Source organism: Stenella coeruleoalba (genome assembly GCF_951394435.1).
Source record: "Stenella coeruleoalba genome assembly, chromosome: 13".
Classification (NCBI taxonomy): domain Eukaryota; kingdom Metazoa; phylum Chordata; class Mammalia; order Artiodactyla; family Delphinidae; genus Stenella; species Stenella coeruleoalba.
In genome coordinates this window covers 60,487,001-60,499,447 of record NC_137159.1, presented here as the reverse complement: position 1 = coordinate 60,499,447, position 12,447 = coordinate 60,487,001, and the positions used below count along the sequence as shown (strand labels likewise).

Sequence of the window (12,447 nt, the reverse complement as noted above, 5' to 3'; positions counted from 1 at the left end):
TTGTGTTTCTTGCCTAGAGAAGTTCCTTTAGCAGTTGTTGTAAACATGGTTTGGTGGTGAACTCTCTCAGCTTTTGCTTGTCTGTAAAGGTTTTAATTTCTCCATCAAATCTGAGTGAGATCCTTGCTGGGTAGAGTAATCTTGGTTGCAGGTGTTTCTCCTTCATCCCTTTAAATATGTCCTGCCAGTCCCTTCTGGCTTGCAGAGTTTCTGCTGAAAGATCAGCTCTGAACCTTATGGGGATTCCCTTGTGTGTTATTTGTTGTTTTTCCCTTGCTGCTTTTAATATGTTTTCTTTGTATTTAATTTTTGACAGTTTGATTAATATGTGTCTTGGCATATTTCTCCTTGGATTTATCCTGTATGGGACTCTCTGTGCTTCCTGGACTTGATTAACTATTTCCTTTCCCATATTAGGGAATTTTTCAACTATAATCTCTTCAAATATTTTCTCAGTCCCTTTCTTTTTCTCTTCTTCTTCTGGAACCCCTATAATTCGAATGTTGGTGCGTCTAATGTTGTTCCAGAGTTCTGTGAGACTGTCCTCAGTTCTTTTCATTCTTTTTTCTTTATTCTGCTCTTCAGTAGTTATTTCCACTATTTTATCTTCCAGGTCACTTATCTGTTCTTCTGCCTCAGTTATTCTGCTATTGATCCCATGTAGAGTATTTTGCATTTCATTTATTGTGTTGTTCATTGTTGTTGGTTTCACCTTTAGTTCTTTAGGTCCTTGTTAAATGTTTCTTGCATTTTGTCTATTCTATTTCTAAGATTTTGGATCATCTTTACTATCATTATTTTGAACTCTTTTTCAGGTAGACTGCCTATTTCCTCTTCATTTGTTAGGTATGGTGGGTTTTTATCTTGCTCCTTCATCTGCTGTGTGTTTTTCTGTCTTCTCATTTTGCTTATCTTACTGTGTTTGGGGTCTCCTTTTTGCAGGCTTCAGGTTCGTAGTTCCCGTTGTTTTTGGTGTCTGTCCCCAGTGGCTAAGGTTGGTTCAGTGGGTTGTGTAGGCTTCCTGGTGGAGGGGACTAGTGCCTATGTTCTGGTGGACGAGGCTGGATCTTGTCTTTCTGGTGGGCAGGTCCACATCTGTTGGTGTGTTTTGGGGTGTCTGTGGACTTATTATGATTTTAGGAAGCCTCTCTGCTAATGGGTGGGGTTGTGTTCCTGTCTTGCTAGTTGTATGGCCTAGGATGTCCAGCACTCTAGCTTGCTGGTCGTTGAGTGAAGGTGGGTGCTGGTGTTGAGATGGAGATCTCTGGAAGATTTTCGCCATTTGATATCATGTGGAGCTGGGAGATCTCTTGTGGACCAGTTTCCTGAAGTTGGCTCTCCCACCTCAGAGGCACAGCACTGACTCCTGTCTGCAGCACCACGAGCATTTCATCCACATGGCTCAGAATAAAAGGGAGAAAAAGTAGAAAGAAAGAATTAGTAGTAGAAGAAGAAAGAAAGAAAGAAAGAAAGCAATAGAAAGGAGGGAGGGAGGGAGGAAGGAAGGAAGGAGGGAAGGAAGGAAGAAAAGAAAGAAGATAAAGTAAAATATAATAAAGCAAGTTAAAATATAATAAAGTTATTAAAATAAAAAAATAATTACTAGGAAAAAAAGAAAAAAATTTTAAAAAAACAAAAACAAACAAACAAAGAAAAAATGGACAGAGAGAACCCTAGGACAAATGGTGGAAGGAAAGCTATACAGACAAAATCTCACACAGAAGCATACACATACACACTCACAAAAAGGAAAAGGGGAAAAAAATCATAAATCTTGCTCTCAAAGTCCACCTCCTCAATTTGGGATGATTCGTTGTCTAGTCATGTATTCCACAGATGCAGGGTACATCAAGTTGATTGTGGAACTTTATTCCTCTGCTTCTGAGGCTGCTGGGAGAGATTTCCCTTTTTCTTCGTTGTTCGCACAGCTCCCAGGGCTCAGCTTTGGATTTGGCCCCGCCTCTGCGTGTAGGTCGCCGGAGGGCGTCTGTTCTTCGCTCAGACAGGACAGGGTTAAAGGAGCCGCTGATTCGCAGGCTCTGGCTCACTCAGGCTGGGGGGAGGGAGGGGTGCAGATGCGGGGCAAGCCTGCAGCGGCAGAGGCCGATGTGACGTTGCACCAGCCTGAGGCGCGCCGTGCATTCTCCCGGGGGAGTTGTCCCTGGAGCCCGGGACCCTCCCCGGAAGGGGGGGTGTGGATAGTAACCTGTGCTCGCACACAGGCTTCTTGGTGGCGGCAGCAGCAGCCTTAGCGTCTCATGCCCGTCTCTGGGGTCTGCGCTTTTAGCCGCGGCTCGCGCCCGTCTCTAGAGCTCCTTTAAGTAGCGCTCTTAATCCCCTCCCCTCGCGCACCAGGAAACAAAGAGGGAAGAAAAAGTCTCTTGCCTCTTCGGCAGGTCCAGACTTTTCCCCGGACTCCCTCCCGGCTAGCCGTGACGCACTAACCCCTGCAGGCTGTGTTCACGCCACCAACCCCAGTCCTCTCCCGGCACTCCGACCGAAGCCCGAGCCTCGACTCCCAGCCCCGCCTACCCCGGCGGGTGAGCCGACAAGCCTCTCGGGTTGGTGAGTGCCGGTCGGCACCGATCCTCTGTGCGGGAATCTCTCCGCCTTGCACTCCTCACCCCTGTTGCTGTGCTCTCCTCCGTGGCTCCGAAGCTTCCCCCTCCGCCACCCGCAGTCTCCGCCCACGAAGGGGCTTCCTAGTGTGTGGCAACCATTCCTCCTTCACAGCTCCCTCCCACTGGTGCAGGTCCTGTCCCTATTCTTTTGTCTCTGTTTTTTCTTTTGCCCTACCCAGGTACGTGGGGGGGTTTCTTGCCTTTTGGGAGGTCTGAGGTCTTCTGCCAGGGTTCAGTAGGTGTTCTGTAGGAGTTGTTCCACGTGTAGATGTATTTCTGGTGTATCTGTGGGGAGGAAGGTGATCTCCGCGTCTTACTCTTCTGCCATCTTCCTGGAAGCCTCGTGTGTTGACTTTGAAAAACAAACCAAGGTTGAAAGTGGGGAAAGTAGTGTTTTAACTGTTTTCAACAAAGAGGAAAGAAGTTTGAACAGAAGTCAACATGTCTTTTGGAAGGCAAGTGTCAATATACTCCAAATGAAATGTTTTTAGGACCAACTTTCATAGCCACGTGAATCATGAACTTGTTCCAGATCTTACATGGGGTTTCTGAAGCTATTCTTCAGGCTCAGCTGTGAGCCTAGGTAAAGCAATCAACAGCCAATCCTAAAATGCAGCTGGTGACAACAACAATTATGATCAAGAGGAGGAGCTATAGGAAGTGAAGGTAAGAAATACCAACTTAGTGAACAAAGACAGCTTTGTTTTGCAAAGGGCAGCAGGACATAGAGTGGATTGTTGTACAGTCAAATGAGAGGAGAGACAAAGTTATCTTTATCATAATATGTCCTTGAAAATCTTGAATTATTGTTTTTAAAATATTTAAAATTCTTCAAAGTTGTGACTAAATTTATATTGACCTAAAATCCTGGTTTGGGGGATAAATGCCTAGGATTAGGTAATGTACTTGTAAATAACCTAAACGCCTTAAAATAAATGCATAATCTTTGATCTAATCCATGAATTGAACTTACTGAAACAATCAGATGAGTTTTCAAAGATGTGAGCATGAGGACTTTTTCACAACATTATTTATAATAGTGAAAAATGGACGCCACAGGAAAATAATTATATAAACTTTGATATAGTTAAACTAGATATTGACATATTATGCAGCGTTAAAAATAATGCTATAACTATATGCTAACTTGGAAAGACATCCATGGAATGGTGTGAAGTTTTAAAGAAAAGAGGTATCCAAACTATGCATAGAATATGTTCCCATTTTAGAAAGAAAATATATATTCTAACTAAATATATAATATATATATTCCAGATGTTTCTACATACATAAGAACATTATATATAATGATAACATATATACATATATATATAATGCTTTTTAATATTCTTATATATAAACATCTGGAATGTTACAAGCAAATACTAACAGTGGTTTTAACTAGGCTGTTTGATATGGCTTCTTTATTTTCTCTTTAAATATTTCTATATTTTCTGAAAGTTTTTTTTTGGCCCCTAGAAAATAGAAATTTATTTAAAATATTTACTCTGTAAAAAGAAATGGGGTGATTTGACTCCCTGAAACTACTTTGGCATAAAAAAATGGTATTTACTCTCTTTCTAATGTACATATATAAATATTTATAAATATAGGAATATTTATAAATGATATACATTTATACATAATATGTGTTTATATAGTGTGTGTGTTTGGGATCCAGTAGCAAATGTACACATTTCTTTATAAAATGCTATACATGCATAGCTTAGGAAACCTAGAGAGTATACTTTTCCAATGTGGTTAAATTCCCTTTTGTAAGAAGATTGAGTGACTCTGCATAATGATGTGGTTTTCCTTAGAATTTATGGTCCCTTCCAGGTGGGAAAAAATCACTACCTTAGCCCTGGATCTTTCAGCCTGAACTTTGGAGGGTGGTTGCATAGCAACTGCTGATGTAATGACTAGTGTTGGTTCTCTGGGGGATGATATTGATTTGTACAATAAAACAGTGCATTCAGATCCTTTGCTGGTTATACTAGGATAAAAGAGCTGCATGAGCTGGGACCTTTTAGGAGCCTTTTGAACAAAGACTGAGTGGGATGAAGGACATTTAGTTGGTTTCATTGCAGATTGTGGATTGAATACAGGGCAACTTTGAGCTCTGAAATTCAAGAGTGCAAATCCCTCAAAAAATGCATTATTTCCCTTCTATCCATCAGTATTTACTGATTTCCTACTAGGTGCCAGGCATTGTGCTAGTCATTAGGGATACAATAATTATTCTATGTGGTCTCTACCATCTGGAAGCTCATACTCCAGTGGGGAAAAAAAACACAAAAATTAATAACTTCAACACCTGATGTTAAGTGATGGAAGAATGTGTGGAGAAATTATGGGACACAGAGAAAGGGTATCTAAGGCCACCTGGGGGTCATTCCACAGTCATTTCTTGAGCAGTGATTGTGTGCCTTGGCATTGGATGTACAAAGACGAATGAGACGTGGCTCCTGGCCAAAAGGATTTCACCGTCTACAAGGGAGACAGGAAAAAATTCAATCTAATGCAATGTGGTATATGCTTGGCTAGCACAAGGATTAAAGTATGAGAGCACAGAGGTGGAGATTAATGATGATTAATGCCTATTTAATACTCTACTGTTTGCAGAGCCCTTAAAAATATACATTACCTCATTTGATGTTTATGAAGAGGTAGGATTTATCTCTCTTTTATTGATGAGGAAACTGAGGTTTGGAGATGTTGTGACTTGTCTAAGGTTGGTGTATTAGCAACAAAATACCATTGACTGAGTGGCTTAAACAACAGACATTTATTTTCTCATGGGTCTGGAGGCCAGAAGTCCCAGATTAAGGTCTGGTAGCGTCAGTTCCTGATGAGAACCCTCTTTCTGGCATGCAGTCTTCTCGCTGTGTCCCCGCAAGGCAGAGAAAGGAATTGAGCTTTTTGGTGTTTCTTCTTATAAGGACGCTAATCCTGTTGGACCAAGGCACCACTCCTATGACCTCATTTAATCTTAATTACTTCTTTAGAGGACCCATCTCCAAATATAGTCACACTGGGCTTTAGTGCTTCAACATATGAATTTTGGGAGACACATTTAGTCTGCAGACATTTGGGCTGTGAACTTAGGGCTTTAGCCTCCAAATTGTGGGTGTGTGTGTGTACGTTTATATTTTCCACACAACACTAGAGGCATTTTTTTCCAGCACGATGCATCAGTGACTCACATGACACAGGGGACAGAAGGAGCTCTGACACTTTTCTTTTTAATTGAACTGTAGCTGATTTACAATGTTGTGTTAGTTTCTGGTGTACAGAAGAGTGATTCAGATATACATATATACATACACACATATATGTATACATTTTTTTCTTTTTCAGATTCTTTTAAATTACAGTTTATTACAAGATATTGAATATAGTTCCCTGTGCTCTACTAGTAGGACTTTGTTGTTTATTTTATATACAGTAGTGTGTATCTGTTAGTAAGCTCCTAATTTATCCCTCACCCCCACCTCTCTCTTTGGTAACCATAACTTTGTTTTCTATGTCTGTGAGTCTGTTTCTGTTTGGAAATAAGTTCATTTGTATCGTTTTTTAAATATTCTGCATATAAGTGATATCATATAATATTTGTCTTTGTCTGACTTACTTCACTTACTTCACTTAGTTCTGAAGGGTATGGGGCATATACTTCACTTAGTTCTGAAGGGTATGGGGCATATACTTTGGTTCCCAAGCTTCTGACAACCTCATCCATTTTGATCCTCTTAAGATCTGGGAGGTAGACAGGTATCGTGACCTTGCAGGTGAAAACCTGAGACTGCCTTTGGCCTGTGAGTTGGGAAGTTTTAGTTGGTAGCCAGGAGGCACAGACAGAAAGACCAATCTTAGTATGAGGGATAAGGAAGGACTGATTTTAAGTTCCTTTCCTGGCTTGGGCAGACACAGTTGCATTCATTTATTCATTGAACAAATATTTACTGAACATCCACTATGTACCAGATGCTGTACCAGGTACTGGGTTAAGAACTACCCATGGCTTGTGGCAGGGGCTGGCGATGGTGGCACAGGGAGAGGGCTACCACCTCCAGGGCCCAGCCTTGGGTAGTGGCTCCTTGGAGAAGTGTGCATTGTCAGAGCGTTGTAGAACTAGAAAAGGTAATACCAGCCACAGTTTTCTTTGCCTACATGACATATACTGAAAGAATGAAACAAATTTGTTTTTCCATTTAAAACTAAGCCTAGTTAGAATCTATAATCCTGTTGGGATGAAGGTTTACAAACTGTAGAAAAGGATAATTATGTCAGAGTTGAACTTATGGCATGCTGATCAGGAACAGAGAACACATAGCTTTAGACTCACGTATTCTACTCCGGCGAAACTGACCGCTCTGACACCCACAGACATCCATCCAGCTCTGTGCAGGGACATTCCACTGAACAAAGCAAGTTGATAGCTCACATTCTGAAGATTTTTCAAATATTATTACTAAGGCATTTCCCATTGTTTTGTTTTAATTCAAGTGGGCTTTTACTTAAGATGTAGAGGTCATAAGTTTTATATCCTTAGGCTTGATTTAAAACCTAGCCATGACAGATAGTAAACAGTGGTCTCATTTTCTTCTAACAATAGTTCATGACATTGTGGTAAGAAACTAAAACTTTGAAGCTGAACATAAGGGAAAGTGTACGGTCTTTGAAATTGAACAGATCCAAATATGAATCCTGACTCTGTCATTTACTTCTTTGGAATCTAGGACAAGTTATTCAACCATTTTGAACCTCTGTTTCTTCATCTTTAAAATGGGGATAGCAATGTGATAAAGTATATATATGCCTCAAATAGTGCCTAGAATGTAATTGGCTTTTACGAATAATCCTTTCTTCTTTTGTGATGACACGATATATTGTTTTACACAACCTTAGGGCTCAGTTTTGAGGAGAGGTAGAGCATACAGGTCTTAGCTGACATTCCACCTTGGAAAAGGAGACCACTTAATTTCTACCATGAATTATAAATATCTAAGGAAGATAAACAGCATGTTTCTTATGTGTGTAAATTACATTTGATTTTGTATGTTTGTGAATTGTTGAATGGTAGGCAGACACAATGGCGTATGTTGAAGTAAGAAGAAAAACAATAATACCTGTCAAGAGAGCCTTATATACATGCTAGGCACTTTACATATGTTATCTTACTTTATCCTCACAACAGGAAGTGTTATCTACTCTATTTACAAATAAGGAAACTAAAGAATCGACAGGTTCATTGTCGTTCCCCAAGTCACACACCCAGTGGCAGAGTTGGGATTCCAAGCCAAGGGTTGGAATCATTGAAGTAAATCATTGAAGATGCTGGCTGTTATTATCAATAGCATTATTTTTTGACTAAACTCAATCATGAGGTTAACTTTCCAGTATCAATATCCTGGAACTTGCTGAATAAATGAAAAATAGAATCAGTGCCTGCAAGTAGGGAATGCTTAGTTGTCCAAGATGATTATTACTGAATGGGGGCTTAAGCTGAATGAATGGAATAATTTTCTCTAAAGAGCCCAGGGCTCTTTGGGCTGGTGGCATTTACAATGTAATGATCAAACACTGATAATCTTAATATTTGCCTTATAGTTGATTGACCGGATGAACAATGATTTCCTTAATTGTTTTCCTTTGTTGGACATTTTGGTTGAATGCAAATTTTCTGTATCATCAATGGACTCTTTTGAATATTTTCCTGAATACTTATTTTGACTTGTTTAATAGTCTTTACAAGTGTGTGTTTTGGGTGATGTTACAGTGTTTTGACATTTATGTTATAATGACACAAAAAGGCTTTAAGATTTATAGTAAGCCTAGAATTCATCCAGCGAATATATTGAGTAACAACAGAATACACACTTTGTAATGATAAAAAGTCTTAATGATATTTCTGTAGTCAGCATAAGGATCTCAACAACCGATCTTTATTTATTTATTTTACAAACATAATGTATTTATTTATTTACTTAAACTTTTTTTTTTTGGCTGTGCTGTGCAGCATATGGGATCCTAGTTCCTCAGCGAGGGATCAGACCTGTGCCCCTGCATTGGAAGCAGGGAGTCTTAACCACTGGACTGCCGAGGAAGTCCCAACAACTGATGTTTTTTTTTTTAACATCTTTATTGGAGTATAATTGCTTTACAATATTGTATTAGTTTCTGCTGTATAACAAAGTGAGTCAACTATATGCATACGTATATCCCCATATCCCCTCCCTCATACGTTTCCCTCCCACCCCTCTAGGTGGTCGCAAAGCACTGAGCTGATCTCCCTGTGCCATGCAGCTGCTTCCCACTAGCTATCTGTTTTACATTTGGTAGTGTATATATGTCCATGCCACTCTCTTACTTCGTCCCAGCTTACCCTTCCCCCTCCCCGTGTCCTCAACTCCATTCTCTACGTCTGTGTCCTTACTCCTGTCATGCTCCTAGGTTCATCAGAACCATTTTTTCTTTTTAGATTCCATATATATGTGTTAGCATATGGTATTTGTTTTTCTCTTTCTGACTTATTCACTCTGTATGACAGTCTCTAGGTCCACCCACCTCACTACAAATAACTCGATTTCATTTCTTTTTATGGCTGAGTAATACTCCATTGTATATTTGTGCCACATCTTCTTTATCCATTCACCTGTCGATGGACAATTAAGTTGCTTCCATGCACTGGCTATAATAAATAGAGGTGCAATGAACATTGTGGTACACGACTCTTTTTGAATTATGGTTTTCTCAGGGTATATGCCCAGTAGTGGGATTGTTGGGTCGTATGGTAGTTCTATTTTTAGTTTTTTAAGGAACCTCCATACTGTTCTCCATAGTGACAGTATCAATTTACATTCCCTCCAACAGTGCAAGAGGGTTCCCTTTTCTCCACACCCTCTCCAGCATTTATTGTTTCTAGATTTTTTGATGATGGCCGTTCTGACCAGTGTGAGGTGATACCTCATTGTAGTTTTGATTTGCATTTCTCTAATAATTAGTGATGTTGAGCATCCTTTCAAGTGTTTGTTGGCAATCAGTATATCTTCTTTGGAGAAATGTCTATTTAGGTCTTTGGCCCATTTTGGATTGGGTTGTTTGTTTTTTTGATATTGAGCTGCATGAGCTGCTTGTATATTTTGGAGATTAATCCTTTGTCAGTTGCTTCATTTGCAAATATTTTGTCCCATTCTGAGGGTTGTCTTTTCACCTTGTTTATAGTTTCCTTAGCTGTGCAAAAGCTTTAAAGTTTAATTAGGTCCCATTTGTTTATTTTTGTTTTTATTTCCATTTCTCTAGGAGGTGGGTCAAAAAGGATCTTGCTGTGATTTATGTCATAGAGTGTTCTGCCTATGTTTTCCTCTAAGAGTTTGATAGTGTCTGGCCTTACATTTAGGTCTTTAATCCATTTTGAGTTTATTTTTATGTATGGTGTTAGGGAGTGTTCTAATTTCATACTTTTACATGTACCTGTCCAGTTTTCTCAGCACCACTTATTGAAGAGGCTGTTTTTCTCCATTGTATATTCTTGCCTCCTTTTTCAAAGATAAGGTGACCATATGTGTGTGGGTTTATCTCTATGCTTTCTGTCCTGTTCCATTGATCTATATTTCTGTTTTTGTGCCAGTACCATTCTGTCTAGATTACTGTAGCTTTGTAGTATAGTCTGAAGTCAGGGAGCCTGATTCCTCCAGCTCTGTTTTTCTTTCTCAAGATTGCTTTGGCTATTCGGGGTCTTTTGTGTTTCCATACAAAATGTGAAATGTTTTGTTCTAGTTCTGTGAAAAATGCCAGTGGTAGTTTGACAGGGATTGCATTGAATCTGTAGATTGCTTTGAGTAGTAGAGTCATTTTCACAGTGTTGATTCTTCCAATCCAAGAACATGGTATATCTCTCCATCTGTTTGTATCATCTTTAATTTCTTTCATCAGTGTCTTATAGTTTTCTGAATACAGGTCTTTTGTCTCCTTAGGTAGGTTTTTTCCTAGGTATTCTATTCTTTTTGTTGCAATGGTAAATGGGAGTGTTTCCTTAATTTCTCTTTCACATTTTTCATCATTAGTGTATAGGAATGCCAGAGATTTCTGTGCATTAATTTTGTATCCTGGTAATTTACCAAATTCATTGATTAGCTCTAGTAGTTTTCTGGTAGCATCTTTAGGATTCTTTATGTATAGCATCATGTCATCTGCAAACAGTGACCGTTTTACTTTTTCTTTTCTGATTTGGATTCCTTTTATTTCTTTTTCTTCTCTGATTGCTGTGGCTATAACTTCCAGAATTATGTTGAATAATAGTGGTGAGAGTGGGCAACCTTGTCCTATTCCTGATCTTAGAGGAAATGGTATCAGTTTTTCACCATTGAGAACAATGTTGGCTGTAGGTTTGTTATATATGACCTTTATTATGTTGAGGTAGGTTCCCTCTTTGCCTACTTTCTGGAGAGTTTTTATCATAAATAGGTGTTGAATTTTGTCAAAAGCTTTTCCTGCATCTATTGAGATGATCACATGGTTTTTATCCTTCAAGTTGTTAATATGGTGTATCACATTGATTGATTTGCATATATTGAAGAATTCTTGCATTCCTTGGATAAACCCCACTTGATCATGGTGTATGATCCTTTTAATGTGCTGTTGGATTCTGTTTGCTAGTATTTTTTTGAGGATTTTTGCATCTATATTCATCAGTGATATTGGCCTGTAGTTTTCTTTCTCTGTGACATCTTTGTCTGGTTTTGGTATCAGGGTGATGGTGGCCTTGTAGAATGAGTTTGGGAGTGTTCCTCCCTGTGCTATATTTTGGAAGAGTTTGAGGAGGATAGGTGTTAGCTCTTCTCTAAATGTTTGATAGAATTCACCTGTGTAGCCGTCTGGTCCTGGGCTTTTGTTTGTTAGAAGATTTTTAATCACAGTCTCAATTTCAGTGCTTGTGATTGGTCTCTTTATATTTTCTATTTCTTCCTGATTCAGTCTTGGAAGGTTGTGCATTTCTAAGTATTTGTCCATTTCTTCCAGGTTGTCCATTTTATTGGCATAGAGTTGCTTGTAGTAATCTCTCATGATCCTTTGTATTTCTGCAGTGTCAGTTGTTACTTCTCCTTTTTCATTTCTAATTCTCTTGAATTGAGTCTTGTCCCTTTTTTTCTTGATGAGTCTGGCTAATGGTTTATCAATTTTGTTTATCTTCTCAAAGAACCAGCTTTTAGTTTTATTGATCTTTGCTATTGTTTCCTTTATTTCTTTTTCATTTATTTCTGATCTGATCTTTATGATTTCTTTCCTCCTCCCACTTTGGGGTATTTTTGTTCTTCTTTCTCTAATTGTTTAGGTGTAAGGTTAGGTTGTTTATTTGAGATGTTTCTTCTTTCTTGAGGTAGGATTGTATTGCTATACACTTCCCTCTTAGAACTGCTTTTGCTGCATCCCATAGGTTTTGGGTCTTTGTGTTTTCATTGTCATTTGTTTCTAGGTATTTTTTAATTTCCTCTTTGATTTCTTCAGTGATCTCTTGGTTATTTAGTAGCATATTGTTTAGCTTCCATATGTCTGTATTTTTTTACAGTTTTTTTCCTGTAGTTGATATCTAGTTTCATAGCATTGTGGTCAGAAAAGATACTTGATATGCTTTCAATTTTGTTAAATATACCAAGGCTTGATTTGTGACTCAAGATATGATCTATCCTGGAGAACGTTCCATGAGCACTTGAGAAGAAAATTTATTCTGTTGTTTTTGGATGGAATGTTCTGTAAATGTCAATTAAGTCCATTTGTTTAACGTGGCATTTAAAGCTTGTGTTTCCTTATTTATTTTCATTTTGGA

At 38.8% G+C, this 12,447-nt stretch overlaps 1 protein-coding gene across 1 annotated transcript in view; it reads left to right on the top strand.

The window, feature by feature from the left end:
* Nucleotides 1–2,320: 2,320 nt before the first annotated feature.
* The window catches only part of LOC307196044 (uncharacterized protein), a gene marked incomplete at its 3' end in the record, with an annotated part of 305,233 nt that continues 295,106 nt past the window's right edge, over nucleotides 2,321–12,447 (top strand). Inside the window, exon 1 of the mRNA XM_079940773.1 lies at nucleotides 2,321–2,565. The remainder of the gene's footprint in view (nucleotides 2,566–12,447) is intronic.